Below are 22320 nucleotides of genomic sequence, written 5' to 3' on the forward strand. Positions count from 1 at the left end.
AGTTCGGTAGAGGAGAAATCACCCCTCTTTGTTCTTCTTTTAAGGAATCATCTTGGGATTCTTATTTGAATACTTCCCTACTTACTAGATCTGTCACCTTGAGCAAGTTTCTTAATATCTCCTTGATGCGGTTTCCTCATATGAGAAATAGGGTTCATAGGATTTCCCTTATACGGTCATTATGAAGATAAGGCATAAATAAATTATTTTATGCAGAGTGCATTGAACAGTGTCTGGCATTAGATAGTCACCATATATTAGCTATTTTTAATAATATTTGTTCTGTTAGAGGTACAGAGAAACTTCTGTGGATCAAAAACAATGAAAAAGAGAGTGAAAAGACAAATCAAAGAGTGAGAACAGATATCGCGTTACTCATACCCAGTAAAGAAGTAATAAGCAGAACATATAACGACTACCAAGACAGACAACCGAGCAGAAAAATGGACACAATACTTGATGAGGCACTTCCTGAAGGGGCACCTCCAATCAGCCAATAATCATCAGAAAATTGGTTCACTCCTATTAGGAACCAAGTAAATGCAAATCATTATGAGGTACCCCTGTTCCCTCACCTGATCGGCTAAAACTGTAAAGGCAGAAAATCACCAAAGGTCTGCAAAAGTGAGGGGCGATGAACACCCTTGCACGCAGCTAGTGCGTAAACTGGTAAAATGTGTGGAAAACATCTGGCAACTTGCAGTTTACATATTCTATGGCCAGTATAGGCATCAGGGAAGTTTCAGAGCAACGCTGTTTGTAAGAGGCCAAAAGTGGAAACAACCCAAAGCCCCATCTACAGTAGAAAGTTTATATGGTTGAATACTTTACAGCCCTGAAACAGAAAAGTCCAGCTGCATGCAACGGCGTAAATGATGAAAAATTACACCAAAAATACACTAAAGTACATAAATACATTTGTGTTTCTTCACGGTTATATAAAGTTTTCAAAAATGGACAGAGTTTTAATTTTATAATGTTTACCAAAATTACTATGTGAATAGTTAGGATAAGGTCAGTGTAGGAGGCAGAAGGGGCTGTAATCTGGGAAAGAGAGCACAAGTCAGGCAGCCAGGTGCCTGGCAATGTTGCATTTCTTGACCTGGGTAGTGGCTCCACTTCTGTTCACTCTATAGTTATTTGTTGAAGTGTACATATATGCTTTACAGATTTCTGTGAACACTTTCTATTTCATAATTTAAAATATTTTTAAAAGTGCTGTAAAAAATTGTCACATAGTGGTTCATAGAATCATTTGGTTTATAGTGTGTTGTATTGTAGACTGTTTCCAAGACTCAGATTATGTTTCTAATCTTTTTCATTCTAATATTGTTTATTGATGCCTTCTCCTGTTTATTATTTACCATATTATATTTAGTAATACCTAATTTTTGGACAGTTTTAGACTTACAAAACATTGAGCACATGGATCAGGGAGTATTGACCCGACCCCACTCACATGTCCCCCTATTAGTAACATCTTAATTCCCATGGTATATTGATTACAATTAGTGAACCAATGTCAATATGTTATTGTCTACTAAGGCCTATCATTGGTTCAGATTTCCTTACCTTTTACCAAAAGTCCTTTTTCTGTTCCAAGATCTCATCTAAAATGTCAAATTACATTTAGTTTTCATGTCTCCTTAGGTTTCTCTTGGCTGTAACAGATTCTCAGAGTTTCCTCGTTTTTGACCAAAATTTGTATAGAAACGTGACAGTTTGGGGAAATACTGGTCAGGTATATTGTAGGATGCCCCTCTATTGGAATTTGATGCTTTTCTTATGATTATCTTGGGTTTCTGTATTTTTTTGGAGGAAGATTACGGAGGGAATTTTATCACATTTTAATCACATCATATCAAGGACATATACTATCAAAGTAATTTATGACTTTCTTTTTTTTGGCCTCATCTCGTAGTTTGTGGGATCTTAGTTCCCTGGCCAGGGATCGAACCCGGGCCCTAGGCAGTGAAAGCGCGGAGTCCTGACCACTGGACTGCTGGGGAATTCCCAGTTTATGACTCTTGATGTTGACCTGGTTAAAATGGTGTTTGGCAGGGCCCTCCTCTATAAATCACTGCCCCTCCCCGACTCCTATCCCCGATTGCCACTCTGCACCTGCTTCTCACGCTAAGGGAGCACTCCCTTCCTGTAACAGGGAGGACTATATAATTTATTAACCAGTTCTTTATTTTTTACGTAACAGACTTCTATTTTATTAATCATTTATATTTTTGTATATGGTTGTTTCTCTTTTGTTTTTTGAATTGTTCTATCAATTTTATCTTTTTTTTCTTTCAAATAATTCTGAGGTATTTTGGTTTAGTTCTTACGAACTACTTGCATACAACTAAAAATCAATAGATTTTTAGCTCTTATATGGATATTGTTGTATATGTTATGTGGATATTCATTTTAAAATAAATATGGTTGTGTTCAGTTTTTTGATTATTGACTTTCAATTTTATTTCATGATTGAAATAAAAGATTGATCAAGATGGTACTCAATATGTTGATTCTATGGAATTTTTATTGAGATTTATTATGTGGTCTTACAGTGGTAAATGTTTGTAAATGTTTTAAATGTGTTGAAAAACATTTTGCTATGTGGTTGCTGCAGGTAATATAATCAAAGTTGTTAAATTTATTGTTTAAACTTTTATAACATTATTAATTTTCTTCTCTCCTCGTCTATCAATTTCTGGGAGAATGGTGTTTGAAAAAAAAAACCTCCCACCATGATTGCAAATATGTCACTTTTACCTTATAATTCTCAGTCTTTGTGTTCTATGTCTCAGTGCTGTGTGTCCAGGTGCGTAAAGTGCATCACTGTAATCTTTCCCGTGCGATTTTCTTTTTGATAACTATAAGCTGTCCTTCTTTTACCTTATAAATACATTCGATATTAATTGCTGCTAGACCAGGTTTCTTTTGTTTAATATTTGCTTGGTTTGACTTTCCCACTCCTTTTATTTTCAACCTCTTAGCTCGCTGTAAGATTGGTTTAAAAAATCAAAAGGGCGCAGACAAAGTGGGCTGACCAAGCAGAGCAATTATCGATGATTGGTGCTGATCAAATTATACCTTTGCCCAGGTAGAAAGCCAGAGCCATCAGGATATGGGTCTGCATTTGGAGAACAGCTGCCCAGAGAACACTGTCTCTCTCTCTGGGTCCTTGAATATCTCCAACTGGAATCAGGATTTTGTTGGTAGAAGGTAGGTCACTTTATTTCTGTAATTTGTGCTTATGAGCAAAAGAGTTATTTTCCTACCAGAAGTTTTAAAAAATGACACTATTTATGCATATAGAGAGAGAGAGAGAGCGAGAGAGAGGGAACTATACATTGGGATATCCTTTCCTTGAGTTTTTTTTTTTTTTTTTTTTACAATTCTGTAGCATTTAATACGTTCACAGCGTTGTACAACCATCAACATTCTCTAGTTCCAGAACATTTTCATCATCCCAAAAGGAAACCCACACCCATTAGCAGTCACTCCCTATTCCCCCCAGCCCCTGGCAACCAATAATCTACTTTCTGTTCCTGTGAATTTGCCTATTCTGGACATTTCACTTAGATGCAATCATACAATGTGTGGTCTTTGTGTCTGGCTTTCGCTCAGCACAATGTTTCTAAAGTTCATCCATGTTGTAGCCGGTATTTAGTACTTAATTCATCTTTAAGGCCAAATAATATTCCATTGTGTTGATAGTCCGCATTTTGTGTATCCATTCAGCTGTTTATGAGCACTTGGGCTGTTTTCACATTTTGGTGATTGTGAACAGAAGCACATGTACCTTTACATCTGCATCTTGTTGTCATCTGTGGGCCCCTCTGAGGGCAGCTCTCTGCGAATGTTGGGCTGTGAGCAGGTCTTCTGGCATCTACCACACCTCCCAACCCACCCCAGCCCAGGGGACCTTTGTGTGGTCTGGGGGGGCTTGGACTCATCAGTCACCACCTCAAACAGAGAGGGTCCACTGGAGTTATTTTGTTTCCTCTCAGGGGCTAGGCATTTACAACTCAGACACCAGAATCTGCTCCTTTGTCTCTGTTTTCTGCTAATACATCCGTAAGGCAGAGAACAAGACTGGTCTGGTTGCTGCCACGATGAGAGGGACGACGGAAGACACTAGAAGATGGGGGACATGAGGGAACAAAGGTGACAGTTCGAAAATATGAGCCTACATACTTTCATTTTTACTTATTCTCTTGATGACAACTTGTACACATGATTGGAGGGTGGGACAACGTGGGACATGGAAGCCACGGCCCAGGAACATGCGGAGGGGAGATCGGGAGGGGCCCTCTTCCCCCTCCTCAGGGCCAGTCTGCCCAGGCCCTGATACGAAGCAGGAAGGGGGGAGGCAGTGTGTGTATGTGGAGCAGGGGGGCAATCCTGCTTAGACAAGCAGACCCAGGTGGTCCTTCTTTACCAAGGGAGATGGGCAAATTGTGATCACCAGTTCTGGAAAAGGTAGCCAGTGGGCCTTGGCAGGGGAAATCTCTCCCCAAATCCACAAAAATCCACATGGAGGGAATCCTCCATAAGCCTGTGGATCAATGAACAAACTACATCAAGGTAGGATTTTAATGGCCTGGGATCCTTTGATCCATGGAGTCCTCTAGTTACAGAAAAGAAACCCTCCACTCTCCTCTCTGACCCACCCTGCCCTTTGCTACAGTCTAAATCGGCTGTTCCAGTGAACACAAGCAGCCCCACCCAACTCATCGCATTTGGGATTCAGCATTTACTGAGATGTCCTGGATGAGCTGCTCTCAGATTCCCAGATTTCACTTCTTTTTTTTTTTTTTTCACACACACACACACTGTATTTTATTTTTACAAGAGATAAATAGACTGACATCAAGCATTGTACATGGATGACCACAACAAAAGTAACAATTACTGCAATTACCAAACATGAAACACACTCATACTGTGTCATAATATTGACATTCAGTCCAGTAATCCCCCACTGTAGCAGCTCCTTTACTTTGCAGTGAAAATTGATTTGTATATTCTTTGCCTCTGAGTCCTTGTAAGATTTTTTTTTTTTAATTCAAACAGAAAGTCACAAAAATTATACTCATCCTCATCAGTTCACTCAGTCCCATGTAATTAATTTTTTTTTTCATCTTGATCTTTTGTTAGCACTTTTATGAGTTCATCAGTTTTTCATTAGAGTTCTGAAAATGCTTATTCATTCAGTTCAGCAGTACAGTCAGTTACCAGAAACCTGCACTTGTCAGAGTCTTTTCCATGAATTTCTTGAAGATGAAACTCTTTTATAGGAACATATTTGCAAAAGCATCAGAGTACACCCAGAACTGTCTGTAAATGACAAAAGACTTAAAAATGACCACGGTTAAAGATTTGATGAAAGTTCATAATAATGTAGTTGACAAGAAAATTAGTTATTTCTGAGATATACATTTTAAAGTAATAACTAGGATTATGACTTATAACATTAGACCAGAAGATATAAGATTTTTAGAAATTTCATGTAATGTCTGAAACATTTATGTTAACATATTTCCATACAAACAACCCAATAAAAGTTTAGTATTAGTTGTTTTGTTTGTTTGTTTTTTTATACTGCAGGTTCTTATTAGTCATCAATTTTATACACATCAGTGTATACATGTCAATCCCAATCGCCCAATTCAGCACACCACCATCCCCACCTCACCGCAGTTTTCCCCCCTTGGTGTCCATATGTCCATTCTCTACATCTGTGTCTCAACTTCTGCCCTGCAAACTGGCTCATCTGTACCACTTTTCTAGGTTCCACATACATGCGTTAATATACGATATTTGTTTTTCTCTTTCTGACTTACTTCACTCTGTATGACAGTCTCTAGATCCATCCACGTCTCAACAAATGACTCAATTTCGTTCCTTTTTATGGCTGAGTAATATTCCATTGTATATATGTACCACTACTTCTTTATCCATTCGTCTGTTGATGGGCATTTAGGTTGCTTCCATGACCTGGCTAATGTAAATAGTGCTGCAATGAACATTGGGGTGCATGTGTCTTTTTGAATTATGGTTTTCTCTGAGTATATGCCCAGTAGTGGGATTGCTGGGTCATATGGTAATTCTATTTTTAGTGTTTTAAGGAACCTCCATATTGTTCTCCATAGTGGCTGTATCAATTTACATTCCCACCAACAGTGCAAGAGGGTTCCCTTTTCTCCACACCCTCTCCAGCATTTGTCGTTTGTAGATTTTCTGATGATGCCCATTCTAACTGGTGTGAGGTGATACCTCATTGTAGTTTTGATTTGCATTTCTCTAATAATTAGTGATGTTGAGCATCTTTTCATGTGCTACGTGGCCGTCTGTATGTCTTCTTTGGAGAAATGTCTATTTAGGTCTTCTGCCCATTTTTGGATTGGGGTGTTTGTTTCTTTAAAATTGAGCTGAATGAGCTGTTTATGTATTTTGGAGATTAATCCTTTGTCCGTTGATTTGTTTGCAAATATTTTCTCCCATTCTGAGGGTTGTCTTTTCGTCTTGTTTATGGTTTCCTTTGCTGTGCAAAAGCTTTGAAGTTTCATTAGGTCCCATTTGTTTATTTTTGTTTTTATTTCCATTACTCTAGGAGGTGGATCAAAAAAGATCTTGCTGTGATTTATGTCAAAGAGTGTTCTTCCTATGTTTTCCTCTAAGAGTTTTATAGTGTCCAGTCTTACAGTTAGGTCTCTAATCCATTTTGACTTTATTTTTGTGTATGGTGTTAGGGAGTATTCTAATTTCATTCTTTTACATGTAGCCGTCCAGTTTTCCCAGCACCACTTACTGAAGAGACTGTCTTTTCTCCATTGTATATCTTTGCCTCCTTTGTCATAGATTAGTTGACCATAGGTGCGTGGGTTTATCTCTGGGCTTTCTATCTTGTTCCATTGATCTATGTTTCTGTTTTTGTGCCAGTACCATGTTGTCATGATTACTGTAGCTTTGGCCTTTTTTTTTTTCCTTTAAAGCATAAAGGTGAAAAGGATGACATTTTATCTCAGAAAGCAACATTTTTTCCCTGGTAAAATTCTCATTTATTTATGCATTTAAAGTACAAGCATTGCATGCATATCATTTTTAGGTTTCTTCATTGGGGCCATGTATTTCTGTTATTAAAGGAATTAAAACCTTTTTTCTCCTTTTTTTTTTTTTTGAAGATATATTCTCTTTATTATAGTTACTCATCACTATCATATGTGCCTTCTGGGTCACTTTGGTAGTTCATGTTACATTTTTCCACATGTAAATTATTTTTATCATTTTACATGATGGGGAAGAAAATATGCAGATGTGTATCCATTCAGAAAAATAATTCATAATGCACAGATTATAAGAGCAGACAGAATTGAAATTAAAATTCCTTATAGAATACAGATACAGATTTCGTTTTTTTCTTATTGGAGTATAATTGCTTTACAATGGTGTGTTAGTTTCTGCTTTATAACAAAGTGAATCAGTTATACATATACATATGTCCCCATATCTATTCCCTCTTGCATCTCCCTTCCTCCCATCCTCCCTATCCCACCCCTCTAGGTGGTCACAAAGCACGGAGCTGATCTCCCTGTGCTATGCGGCTGCTGCCCACTAGCTATCTATTTTACATTTGGTAACGTATATATGTCCATGTCACTCTCTCACCTTGTCCCTGCCCCCCCCCTTCCCCCTCCCCATATCCTCAAGTCCATTCTCTAGTAGGTCTGCATCTTTATTCCCATCTTGCCCCTAGGTTCTTCATGACCTTTTTTTTTTTTTTTTTTAGATTCCATATATATGTGTTAGCATACGGTAGTTGTTTTTCTCTTTCTGACTTACTTCACTCAGTATGACAGTCTCTAGGTCCATCCACTTCACTACAAATAACTCAATTTCATTCCTTTTTATGGCTGAGTAATATTCCATTGTATATACGTGCCACATCTTCTTTATCCATTCATCTGTTGACGGACACTTTGGTTGCTTCCATGTCCTGGCTATTGTAAATAGAGCTGCAATGAACATTTTGGTACATGACTCGTTTTGAATTATGGTTTTCTCAGAGTATATGCCCAGTAGTGGGATTGCTGGGTCGTATGGTAGTTCTATTTTTAGTTTTTTAAGGAATGTCCATACAGTACTCCATAATGGCTGTATCAATTTACATTCCTACCAACAGTGCAGGAGGGTTCCCTTTTCTCCACACCCTCTCCAGCATTTATTGCTTGTAGATTTTTTGATGATGGCCATTCTGACCGGTGTGAGATGATACCTGATTGTAGTTTTGATTTGCATTTCTCTAATGATTAACGATGTTGAGCATTCTTTCCTGTGTCTGTTGGCAATCTGTATATCTTCTTTGGAGAAATGTCTATTTAGGTCTTCTGCCCATTTTTGGATTGGGTTGTTTGTTTTTTTAATGTTGAGCTGCATGAGCTGCTTGTAAATTTTGGAGATTAATCCTTTGTCAGTTGCCTCATTTGCAAATATTTTCTCGCATTCTGAGTGAACGTTATATTTCTAATAATTTGTCTAGCAATGCAAATTAATGATTAGATTTTAATTAGAATGTTTCAAGTATTTACACATTAAGGATAATGTTTGTTAAGGATGTGTACATTTGTGTTCTGTACTTTTTTCCTGCTTTTGTTTACATAGGCACTCTTTCTATAATGGTAGATTTTTATCTGTGTTCCCTTATTTTATTATAATGTGATTTGCTGGTCCTTTTCTCTCTTTTCTCTTATGCTTATGTTTTTACACTTTTAATGGTCTACAAATTGCATTTTGGTTTCAGTAATCATTTCTATTGGGTGTTATGTTTTCTTTTGTAATCGTTTCAGCTTATATCATTGTTTTCCTTTCCCTAATTTATCTTTTGGGTTAAGCCATCCAATTTCTTGAGTTGAGTGCTTAACTCCTTTATTTTCAAGCTTGCTTAATGTCCTTACACTTCAGTTAGATAGTCCTCTTTTTCTGTCTTATGATTTGCCCTAATTTTTTATTTTTAAATTTCAGCTTTATTGCTGTATAATTGACTTAGAAAATTGTAAAATATTCAGTGAACTTTGTGGTGATTTGATATACATTGTGAAAGGATTCCCCCCATCGAGTTAATTAAAACAGTTACTTCATATATTTATTTTTTTGGTAAGAACATTTAAATCCTACCCTTCTAGAAAATTTCAACTATATATCACAGTGTTATCAACTATAATCACCATGGTTAACATTAGCTCCTGAGACTTTCTTCACTGTGTACCCTTTTACCCTCCCTTCCCTGCCCTCCCCTGCAACCACTTTTCTACTGTGGTTCTGTAAGTTTTACTTTTTTTTTTTTTTTTAAGATTCCACATATAAGTGATGCCATGCCATATTTGTCTTTCTCTGTCTTATTTCACTGGGCATAGTACCCTCCAAGACCATCCATGTTGTTGCAAAGGGCCAAATTTCATTCTTTTTATGGCTGAGTATTATTCCATTGCATATATGTACCACATCTTCTGTAACCATTCAACCATCGCTGGACATGTTCGTTGTTTCCATATATTATCCATTGTGAATAATACCTCAGAGAATGAGGGAGGACAGATATCTCCTTGATATTCTGTTTTTATTTCCTTTGGATATATACCCAGAAGTGAGACTGCAGCATCATATGTTGCTTATATTTAAAATTTTTGAGGAACTGCCATACTGTTTTCCATAGTATGCACCATAGCTGCACCAGTTTACATGCCTACCAAAAGAGTGTACTTTTTGCCCTTAAATTCAAACTTTGAAATTAAGATTGCTATACAATTTTCTTTAACTTGATGTTAAATCAGTTTGTTTTGTCATCCACTTATTTTCTATATTTTGTACTTTCTGTAGGTTTGGCTTGGAAACTTCCATGGAGAGACTTTCTGCTACAGTGAGGTGCGAAGCCACCCATGCACTCAAGCCTGGGAATCTGGAGAGGCCTCAGGCACTTATACCCCAAACAGAGGAAACTCACAGAGCTGCAGGCTGAGGCAGGACTTGGCTCAGAGAGCCCTCTCCTCTGGGAAATAGTCTATTTTCTTTGGCTCCAAAATGCTGACAAGAGCGGAGTCCTTCTGGTGGATTGACAAGCCTGGAGAAGATACCACCTCGTTTGTTTAAAAGTTCAAGTCTGAGTTCCTGCCTCTCAGATATATCTAAACTTCTTTAAAAATAAAGAAAGTATAGGGAAGAGGTACTCCCCAGCATTCTCAGGTATCCAAAGCATACCTAAGAAGCTGGGAGTCCGTTGCTTATTCTATTGCCGCCATGCAGTCTAAGCACTTTGGTAGCCAGAACCCAAGTTGGAAGATTATGACCTTCCACCCAACCATGGAAGAATTTGAAGATTTCAACAAATATATTGTTTACATGGAGTCGCAAGGTGCACACCGAGCTGGCCTAGCCAAGGTAATTCCACCGAAAGGATGGAAAGGCAGACAGACCTACAATGATATCGATGACATCTTAATAGCCACTCCCCTCCAGCAGGTGACTTCTGGGCAGGCAGGTGTGTTTACTCAATACCACAAAAAGAAGAAAGCCATGACCGTGGGTGAGTACCACCACTTAGCAAAGAGTGAAAAATATCGGACTCCAGCACACTTTGATTTTAAGGACCTGGAGCGAAAATATTGGAAAACACGCCTCTATGATTCACCAGTATATGGTGCGGACGTCAGTGGCTCCTTATTCGATCAAAACACGGAGCAGTGGAACCTTGGACACCTGGGAACCCTTCAGGACCTGCTGGAGCAGGAGTGCGGAGTGGTCATCGAAGGCGTCAACACCCCCTACCTGTGCCTTCGCCTGGCACACGGAGGACATGGACCTTTACAGCATCAACTACCTGCACTTCGGGGAGCCCAAGACTTGGTACGTGGTGCCCCCGGAGCACGGCCGGCGCCTGGAACGCCTGGCCAGGGAGCTTTTCCCGGGCAGCGCGCGGGGCTGTGAGGCCTTCCTGCGGCACAAGGTGGCTCTCATCTCGCCCAAGGTCCTCAAGGACAACGGCATCCCCTTCGATCGGGTCACTCAGGAGGCTGGAGAGTTCATCGTGACGTTTCCCTATGGCTACCACTCTGGCTTCAACCATGGCTTCAACTGCGCGGAAGCCATCAATTTCGCCTCCCCGCACTGGATCGATTATGGCAAAGTGGCCTGGGAATAGGGCTCTGCATGACCTTTGGAAAAATCTGGGTCAGAATAAGGGAGATATCAGGTGAGTACCCTTAGGAGATTAACAATCGGTGGCTGGGTGGGGGCTCTAAAGGGGACCTCTAATTACCAGCTGGGAAGGGAGTTGGGGTCTAGAATAGTAGCATTAAGACCAGAGATTTGTAAGGTACTGAAGCTGTGTGTGTGTGTGTGTGTGTGTGTGTGTGTGTGTGTGTGTGTGTGTGTGTTGCCTTCTGTTTTCCTGAAGCAATATGGAATGAACACTTTGTTTTCTTGGAGCAGCAAGGAAGTAGGGAGGTGGGGAGACTTTATCTTCCTTTCCAGCCAGGCTTGGAGATGCAAGAATAAGATGAGTGTGGCCATGAAGAGGTGAGGAAGATGGGCCGTGTCTCTGGGATGCACCACAGAGAAGAAAGGAGACATGGGGAGGTCTGCATTGTCACCAGACTGTGAGGCCACCTTCCCTGGCCCCTCTCCAGAGCTGCAGAAGCTTTCCTTCCTCATCATGGCAGAGAGGGTGACTCCCAGGAGAAACTGACCCTGTCCACTATGAAATTTTGTCCTTGGTATGGGAAATTCCAGAAAGGCTATTACTCTGGATAGTAATAATGATTCTCTATTCAGTACTCCTTCCCTATCGCCTCCCCTGCAGCCTCTTCTTTTTCTTTTAATGGTGAAGTAAATAAATGTGATGCTGTTGATGTGGTTTTGTGTTTTCCCTCCATCCACAAACTCAGTCCATCCATGGACCCACTCTGTATGCATATGTGCAAAGTTGAATGTGAAGCGTGATGTCTTTCGTAAAGCAAACTTTTCCGTAGTCACTGCTTGGACCTTTCCAGCAGTTACTTAGAGGGGAGAACTGGACTTCGAGTCAGCAGAAATGGCATTCAAACCTGCGCTTTGCTACTTTCTAGTCGTGGGACCTTCAGCAAAAAAATCATTGATTTTCTCTGAGCCATAATTACAGTGCGAGAGTTTTGTGAAGATACTGGGGATGTAAATGTGACAGGCATGTAGGAGGTGCTCAGTTAATTTGATGTGCATTCATACACTCTGCTGGCCTCTAGGGCCAGCCCAAGGCCAAGGACATCCGCTCATATTCCTTCTCTGATGCTCACTTCCACTGTTGTTTTCCTCACCACCCCACCCCACAGGCTTACACGTTACTTTTATTTTACTTAATAGACAATTTTTTCAGAGTAGTTCACAACAAAATTAAGTGGAAAATTCAGAGGATTCCCACATACTCCTTCCCAGGCTCCTCCACCATCATCCACAGCAGAAAGGAACATTTGTTACAATCGATGAACCTGCACTGACTCCTCATCATCACCCAGAGTCCGTAGTTTAATTTATGGTTCATTCTTGGTGTTGTACAGTCTATGGATTTGACCAATGTATAATGACGTGTATCTACACTTATAACACCATACAGAATAGTTTCATTGCCTAAAATTCCTCTGTGCTCTGCCTATTCATCTCCCCCTCCCCCCTCCCCCCACAACCCCTGATCATTTTACTGCTTCCATAGTTTTGTCTTTTCCAAATGATTTCTTTCACGCAATAATATGCCTTTAAGTTCCCTCCACTTTTAGTGGTTTTATTGCTCATTTCCTTCTGTTGCTGAATAATATTCCATTGTATGGTGTACCACCCTTTATTTATCCACTCACGTGCTGAAGGACATCTTGGATGCTTCCAAGTTTTTCTGCAATTATGAATAAAACTACTATAAACATTTGTGTGCAGGTTTTGGTGTGGATGTAAGTTTTCAGCTCATCTGAGTAAATACCAAAGAGTGCAATCGCTGGATTTTATGGTGAGACTATATTTAGTTTTGTAACAAACTGCCAATTATTCTTACCGGTAGAAAACTTATCTTTTTTGTTTGTTTGTTTTTGCTCCTGATCTACCTCATGTTTGCACAAAAGGTCACACATACCCATTTGCAAATTCCACTCCTTGGGGTATTTCTCCTTGTTACAGTGTTACAAAGGCAAGGTAAAGATTTCACAATCAGTCAAGAGCCAGAGGACCCAGCCCTTATTCAGACTCCTACACCAACTTGTTTAGTAGTCTTTCAACAAATCAGGTTTCCATGGCTCTCCACTTGCCAGTTTAGGCAAAATGAGCTCTTAGCCACATTGCTCCTCTGAGAGAGTTTGCACATAACAAGTTCAGATCCGGGCAAACATAATTTGTGCTAACTAAATATTACCTATTATCACTATTACTTAGGAACCAAAGTTGTAAGATGAACATTAGAACCTGTATTTAAACGTAACTTGTAGAGGTTGGAGTTCGGGTCTTGGGACTCCTCTAAGATTTATAAAAGCGTCAGTTATGGATTTGTCTGACTACCTGGCCACAATGAATTATTCATAGAGATTAACCATTACACCAATTCAGTTTCCGTGTGAGTAAGGATTCCTTTCCAGATATTTAGAAATAACTTCACCATGATATTTATGTCGTTAGATGGTGACCATATATGGGTTTTGTTTTGTTTTGTTTTTTTTAAATAAATTTATTTATTACTTCATTTTATTTTTGGCTGCATTGGGTCTTCGTTGCTGCACGTGGGCTTTCTCTAGTTGTGGCGATCGGGGGGCTACTCTTCGTTGTGGTGCGCAGGCCTCTCATTGCAGTGGCTTCTCTTGTTGCAGAGCATGGGTTCTAGGCATGCAGGCTTCAGTAGTTGCAGCACGCAGGCTCAGTAGCTGTGGCTCGCGGGCTCTAGATCGCAGGCTCAGTAGCCGTGGCGCATGGGCTCAGTTGCTCCACGGCAGTGGGATCTTCCCGGACCAGGGCCCGAACCCGTGTCCCCAGCATTGGCAGGCAGACTCTCAACTACTGCGCCACCAGGGAAGCCCCATATATGGGTTTTGAAGTTGCTTTTTCCCCCAATGTTTGTGTTACCTTTCATCACTTTAAATAGGAAACCACAACAGATGCTAGGAATTGGCTCCCGAGATAAGTGGACTGGACGCTGATCTGAGTTGAACAGATCCTGGTGAGGAGCAGCCCTTGCCCATCCCGCTCTGCTCACCAGCCTCTCAGACTGAAACGCCTCACAAGCTCCTTGTCATTGACCTGCAGTGATTACAGGGTAATAATGAGACCCTTCTCACGGTTCCTCAGCGAGTGGTGGGTGTTAGGGGGATAAGCAATTTCAGAGAGGACAGAGGAAGGGCACAACTGAGCCCTGTTGGGCATGGGTAACATGTTGGAGGTGCCACTCTATGAAAATGCAACATTTGTGTGACCGGGTTTCTGGATTTTTCTAGGATCCTGGCATCCAGTATCCTCATGCCCTAAATGTTCAGGCCCCTCTAACTAACACAGAGCTACGTCCAGGCCTGTAGACCTCAGACAGCATCTTTTCTTTGTCCCATCTCTCAGAGAGCCTCTTCTCAAAAGATTCACATGGTGCCTATATATTTCAGGGCCCGTTCACTCACTCACTTATTCATTCATTCATTTATTCAGCACATGTTTACTAAGCACTTACCATGTACCAGGCACTGTTTGTGGAATTGGGGCACAACAGTGAAAAAGGCAAAGTTTCAGTTCTCCTGGATCTTATATTCCCATTATAAAGAGAGACATAACAAGTCAAGCAGTCATAAGGGCTAGGAGAAAAAATAAAGCAGAGTAAGGGGTTAGAGAGCGACAGGACTGCTATGTCAGAGAGGGTGGCCTCTTGGGAGTGTGGTCTTCGAGTGCGCCCTGTGGACAAGGGAGTGAGAGCATCATTCTAGGCAGAGGGACAACACATGCAAATACCTGCGGTGGGGGCAGCCTTAAGGTGCTCACAGATTAGCAACGTGGCTGCAGAGCAGGAGAGAGGCGGCGGGAGCTGAGGCGGGGGGGAAGGCACAATATGTCATAACTCAGTGAATGCAAACTCCTCCCACTGAGTGCTTGGGGCCATTGGTGTTTTAGGTGAGCTGGGGATGGAGGAATTTGGGGGCCCCAGAGTCTTTGAAAGCACTGATAATTCACAGCCATCCCTGGAAATGGCTCTATCTTTCCTCCCAGAGGCAAATCCTGAGAGCAGAAGGTCTGTAGGTTCTCGTTTCCTGCTGTATCAGCTGACATGTCACGTTTCTGACTCGTATTGAATTAGGTGGGACTTTAACAGACCCAGCAGATCACTGGCATTCACTAAGTTGACAACAGCCATCCCAGCTACTTATGAGCAACTCCAAATCAATGCAGTCAATATTTTGGAATTGTGCTGAGGCCCATATTCAAATAATGTGGAGAGCAGTGAAGGAAGCTCCTCAGGAGACTTCAGGAGAAATTCTCTGGAAAAACAGCTGCCAGGTGAGAGATCAGGTGTCAGAGTTGAACGGGCTATAGATTTAGAATTTGAGGCTATGTACGGGAAATCCTGGCTCCAGAAAAGGATAATTTTTAGGAAAGAGCTAGGATGAAGAGTTTGCAAAGAAAGAGCTCAGGATCCATTCCCTGGGAATGTCAAGCGTCTATTGCATAAGTTTCTTTTTCCTGAGAAACTCCTTAGTAACCAGGTGACCTAACCTCACCTCTCTTGTGGTATATCACCTTGACTGTACTTACACACGACCGTCTAGGACCCTGAGAACTTTATTAACCTATAGTTTAGCTCATGGATTGAACCAGATTAATACAGTTGATAATTATCTTTCTTGGCTTTCTCTGTTCAGTGAGGACTCAATGAAAATTGTCGACTAAGTGAATGACTTGAAACCGCCAATAGAAATGAAACAAGAGCTAGCATCATAAGAAACACCGAAAATAAATAAATATTTCCTATTATAGCATAATTGCTTCCATGTTAAATGTCTTTTAAAATAAGATATCCAGTTTTAAGGTGGGGGTTGAAATAACTTACAGAGCCAGAGAATAAACTCTGTTTCTCTTATTTCAATATGAGACCTTCATTCATTGACGCAACAAATATTGTTAAGCCCCATCACCGTGCCAGTCTAGTACTGCATGCTAAGGGAACATAATATGAAGTTTATGACCTGCTTGGAGACAGACAGGCAATTAGGCAGTTTCACCACGCCACAGCTTCTTCCCAGCTACCATAACCATAGCCAGGCTCTCCCCCAAACTGCTGCTTTTAGAGCCTCTGAAGAAAGGTATCTTTTAACGGGAACAGTCTGTCTCAAGTTCAGGGCCAAAGCCTCCTGGGGCTCTCAGAGCTGTTTCAGTCTGTTCTGGGCTCATGGCAGCTCTCTTGTCCACTTTTCTCAATCGTACCTGACAAATGGGCACAGGTCACCTTTTTGGGAGAATGATGGCTGCTCCAGGCATTCCTTTCTTACCAGGGCTGCAGGGGGACGGGACTGGCTTTGAATGCCCCCACTGGCTGCTTCACTCTAGGAGTGAGTGTCGCTTATTGTCATATCTCCCCCTTCCTCCGCCCATGACATTGACATTCCTTGGCTCCTTTAGGGAGCCGGGGCATTTCAATTCCATTTCCTGTGTTCCATTCCGGTTTCCCACTATCTGCCCCCTTGCTATGGACCGAATGTGTCCTCCTAAAATTCATATGTTGACACCTTAATCTCCAATTAGGGATTTGCAGGTGGGGCCATTGGGAAGTCATTAGATCATGAGGGTGGAGCCCTCATGAATGAGATTAATGCCCTTCTGAAAAGAGAGATGATTATTCTCTTCACCATGTGAGGATGCAGCAAGAAGGTGGCTGTCTGTAAAGCAGGAAGAGAAGCCTCACCAAGAAGCTGACCATGCTGGCACCCTAGGCTTGGACTTCCTGCCTCCAGAACCGTGAAAAAAAACTGTTGTTCAATCCCCCCAGTTTATGGTACCTTGTGATAGAAGCCCAAATGGATAAAGACACCCCCATAACTGCTTGTCTACGGTTCACACTGGCTACTCTAGGAGAAAGGTTAAAAACAAGTAGGCTAGAGACAGGAAACGTGGTTATCATATTATGAGTGTCTACAATGTGCCAAGAACCCTGACTCCCAATTTGTATACATCGTTCACTTTTCTTTCCAAGAGCTCAGTCTGTAGAGTCGAGCAGATGGAGATTGGGAGCCCAGCTCTGCCTTTTGCTAGGGCGACGGGCAAGTGACTCAGCAGCACTCCTAGGCCCCTGCTCCTGGGAGAGCCAGCGGGGCCCAGCACACACCCTGTGTCCAAACACCAGGGCTGCGCTCATAAAACCGTGTGACCTCGGCGGGCTGCTTCTGGACATGATAATAACAGTACTCACCACAATAGGATGGTTGTGAAGCTCAACTGACTTAATATAAGTAAGAGACTACGAGTAGTAACCAGCTTGAGGTAAAAACAAGCTATTATTTCACATCTAGTTGAAGATTTTTTTTTAAAAAGTGGGATTTCAGCACAGTGTTCGATGAGAAGCACACAACAAAGTCTAGCTATTATTGAAGTTATTATTATTACTTATTTTGTGTTACTTTAATAATATTATTCATTACTATTATTACTTTCAGACTTAGAGGTGACAGACTTGGGGTTGTCCCTGCTAAAGTACTTGAAAGGAGAATGACAAAGGAAAAGCCTATAGCTTCTTCTTCCTTTTTTTTAAACTTTTTATTTTATATTGGAGTATAAGTGATTAACAATGTTGTGTTAGTTTCAGGTGCACAGCAAAGTGATTCAGTTATACATATACATGTATCTGTTCTTTTTCAAACTGTTTTCCCATTTAGGTTGTTAGGTAATATTGAGCAGAGTTCCCTGTGCTCTGCAGTGGGTCCTTCTTGGTTATCCATTTTAAATATAGCAGTGTGTACATGTTAATCCCAAACTCCCTAACTATCCCTTCCCACCTTCCCCCTAGTAACCGTAAGTTTGTTCTCTAAGTCTGTGAGTCTATTTCTGTTTTGTAAATATGTTCATATGTATCATTTTTTTAAATTCCACATATAAGCGATATCATACAATATTTGTCTTTGTCTGACTTACTTCACTCAGTATGACAATCTCTAGGTCCACCCATGTTGCTGCAAATGGCATTATTTCATTCTTTTTAATGGCTAAGTAATATTCCATTGTATATATGTACCACTTCTTCTTTAGCCATTCCCCTGTCGATGGACATTTAGGTTGCTTCCATGTCTTGGCTATTGTAAACAGTGTTGCAATGAACATTGGGATGCATGTATCCTTTTAGACCATGTTTTTCTCCGGATATATGCCCAGTACTGTGATTGTGGGATCATAGGGTAGCTCTCTTTTTAGTTTTTTAAGGTACCTCCATACTGTTCTCCACAGTGGCTATACCAATTTACTTTCCCACCAACAGTGTAGGAGAATTCCCTTTTCTCCACACCCTCTCCAGCATTTACTAATTGTAGATATTTTGATGATAGCCTTTCTCACTGGTTTGATGTGATATCTCACTGTAGTTCTGATTTGCATTTCTCTAATAATTAGTGATGTTGAATATCTTTTCCTGTGCCTCTTGGAAAAGGCTGTAGCTTCTTATCACTCAACGCGTGGACAAGATCCACAGCACGGACATCGCCTTTGACTTTGGTGAAGTTCAGGAGCTCAGACTTCGGCCGCAGACCTACCACTCAGAATCTGCATTTGAAACTAGATCCCAGGTGAGTCAGGGGCATGTTCAAGGTGGAGAGGCACCGCTCCAGTGCGCTGGTCCTCAGCCCACTGGAATCACATTTGAAACACACTGATGTCTAGACCCTCCCCCCATATTCTCACCACCCCAAAATTGCAGCTCCATTGGCTGGGCTTGCTGGCAGTCTCTCTGCCATGTACCTGGGGCTTGGCTTTTGGGCGGTGGGAGTTTGTATATCCTTGAAATGGGGCTCATCTCCTTCCTTCATCCACTCCTGCCCACTGCTCACAGCACCCAGAGCCTGCTCACCTTTCCTGTGAGACCCTTGACTCCTGGTAGAAAATTCCCTTTCCCACCCGGCTCAGGCCGATCATCTAAGTGACTGTTGCTGTGAGGAGGACGGCTCATGCCCCATCGTAAGGCCAAGGACTCTCCTGGGGGCCAGTCTACTATTGTTTTGTGGGAATGAGGGTCATGCGGTTGTCAGTTTCTGAATTTTCCAGAGAAGCTAACAACTTGGGATTTTATGAAAAAAAAATGTAAATGTTGACAGCTAGTTAAAAAAAAACTTCGAAGTCCTGGTAGCCAAATAAAACATTTCCAGAGCTCAGACTTGCCCCCTGTTCTAAACAGCCCATTGGGATTTCAGAGATTCCACATGCCATGGAGGCTAATCCAACTGATCTTGCTGGAACTTTGGAGCTGCTAGAAAAGGGGAGACACCCGGCGTCCCCTAAGCCACGTGGCCAAGGGTTTTTAATCCAGTGACTTGTTAGTTTGGTAGCCCCTCTATTGAAGGCACACCTTCCAGAGGCCTAAGCATGGCTGTTTCTGACACTCACCATCGAAGAACTCTGTATGTCCTCCTAGGGGGACAGGGGACCTCTCTGCCTGACCTGGGCCCAGATATGGTAGGACTTGTGCAGGGCAGTCGTATTTCCCTAGGACAGCAGAACGGAAGGAAAGAAAGGACAGTTTACACTCTCCAATCTTCTCCCTCCCCTCTTTTCTGCCCTCTCTGAATGACAGACAGCCCCAGCGTTTGACACAGCCTCTTGTTTAACGCTGCCACGTCTCTGCTAGTGACCGAATGTTTCTCCCTCAATATCGTCTTCATACAAGATGATGTGACTTGTGTTTGTTGCTAATATTATATCTGTAACAGATGCCCTCATTGTTGGGCCCTGGGTCCATGTGGAGCAGATTAATAAAGCAAAGACAAAGGCCTCAAATACTCAGTGACTTGAAGAGCAGAATTTGTTGCAAGGGACAGGGGCCTTACACTGTGTTGGGCAAGGTGAGGGGACAGGCCTGTGAGAGACCAGGAATTGAGACCACAGTCTAAGTGCCATTGGAATTATAGGCGGAGCTCTTGGGGTAAACGGGCAGGGAGCATAAAGCATCAAGGAGAGGCATCTTCATGTGGAGACAAACAGTGATGTGGTTAAAGTGACAGGTCATCTAGTCACCGCTGGTGGACAAAATTAGGAGACAGGGGAGCCAGGTAGCAAGTCTAGGGAGACAGTAGATAGTTCAGTGAACATGGCCAATGTCGTGGTTCTTTTGGCTCCTTTCCATTTTTCTCAATAAAGCCTTTGGAGACAGATCAGAGGAGGGTGGTCACCTACCATGTACCTCCTGGGTCTTAGCATGGACCACTGGGACTTTCTTTGCCCCTCCCTCCTCTTCTTATTGCATGATAATTTGTGTTTGTGTTTTATCTTTAATTTATTTTATTGAAGTATAGTTGATTTATCAATACAATGTTGCGTTAATTTCTGCAGTACAGAAAGGTGATTCAGATATATATATATATATATATATATACACATATATATATATATATATATATATATATATATATACACATATATATACATTCTTTTTCATATTCTTTTCCATTATGGTTTATCCCAGGATATTGAATATAGATCCCTGTGCTGTACAGTAGGACCTTGTTGTTGATCCATTCTATACGTAATAGTTAGCATCTGCTAATCCCAAACTCCCAATCCATCCCTCCCTCACCCTGTGTTGTGTTTTTCCATATCTCCTGAACGTGTTTTCTCTTTTTTCCAAATTTTTATTTAGTTGCCTGATCCTTGGTGACGTTCCTGCTGCACAGCGAGGTGGAGATCACCTCTGACTGTCTCGCCTGCTACATGGACCCACACACAGCAGGCTTTGTCTAAATGAGCACTTTCTGCCCACAGTGATCCCAGCGCTAGTGCCTCGGAAGGCTACCTGAGACTTGGTCAAGGCCAGTGGATCAAGGGTTCTTTTGGTCTCTGGAGGGTTGTGCTGCAAAATTTCTGTGCTATCTTAATTTGGAATTGGATTGTCAAGGTGAATCCTGCAGCTAACCTGTTTATAATCTGACTTTAATCTTTCTGAAAAGAAAACCAGAGACCTAAAAATACCTGTCTTGTACATTCCAGATTTTTGTACTTGCATTTTTTCCCCCTAAAGGAAAGACTGGCCACCTACCTACAGTGAAACTATATGGAGGAAACAAACTAGCGTTTGTTCAGTTTTGCTATAGGTTAAGTGCTTCACATTGTATAGTTCATTTCATTCTCATGTCAAAAATGTGAGGTAGGTCTTATTATTCCCATTTTACAAATTAGGGATTTTGAGGCTCAGAGAGCTCCAAAAGCTGATAAATGGCAGAGCTTAGATTTAAATCAAAGTCTCCTGATACCCAGACCTCTGCTTTTCCCATTTATCTGCACTTCTGGAGTTCTTTTGCAATTGCCAGATGCTGTCATATTCAGACTAAGACAGACACATACAGACAGAGATAGGACTGAATGTTTTCATTAATATATTTTGCAGTGATAAAAATAAACAATTATTTTAAATTCATAAGTAGTTATAATGGAATAGATACTTAGGCAAATAGATTTCTGAAATAAATGTTTAAAGTTCCGTGTTGAAAATCGAGATGACCTGGTAGAAAGCTGAGATTGTGAGTTCCAGGACAGCTGAGACCATGTTTTATACACTCTGTGTCTCCAGCAATTAGCACTGAGCCTAGCCCACAGTGGGGAGGAAGGCACTCAGTGTTTGCTGAATGAATAAGTAAGTGTCTCCTATATCCACATCAATATTTGGAAAAGAAGAGACCATCTACTTAAGTTAAATGGTCCTCCTTCACCCACTGAACAGACTGTTGTCTTCAACATTACTGCCATAGACTGAATGTTTGTCTCCCTCCAAAGCTCATGCGTTGAAACTTAACTGATGGTATTTGGAAGTAGAGCTTTTGGGAGGTGATTAGGTCATGAGAATAGAGCCCTGATGAAAGGGATTAGTGCCTCTAGAAAGAGACCAGAGAGAGCTTGCTTGCCCCTTCTGCCATGTGGGTATACAGCAAAAAGGCGGCCATCTATGAACCAGGAAGTTAGTTCTCACCAGAAACTGACTCTGCCGGCCCCTTCATCTTTGACTTCCCGGCCTCCAGAAGAGTGAGAAATAAATGCTTGTTTCTGAGCCACTATGATATTTTGTTATATCATCCTGAGAGGACCATGAAAATACTAAAT

General features: G+C 41.4%; 1 long non-coding RNA gene and 1 pseudogene across 2 annotated transcripts in view; both read left to right on the plus strand.

Annotated features, from left to right (window-relative positions):
* Nucleotides 1-22320, plus strand: part of LOC309636721 — a 939587-nt gene that overhangs the window by 189928 nt on the left and 727339 nt on the right. The gene's annotated exons all lie outside the window — the stretch shown is intronic.
* LOC309636415 (lysine-specific demethylase 4D pseudogene) lies at nt 10265-11194 on the plus strand (annotated as a pseudogene). The gene has a single exon. The product of its transcript is annotated as a lysine-specific demethylase 4D pseudogene (transcript).

Source organism: Balaenoptera physalus (assembly GCF_965194825.1).
Source record: "Balaenoptera physalus genome assembly, chromosome: 10".
Lineage (NCBI taxonomy): Eukaryota > Metazoa > Chordata > Mammalia > Artiodactyla > Balaenopteridae > Balaenoptera > Balaenoptera physalus.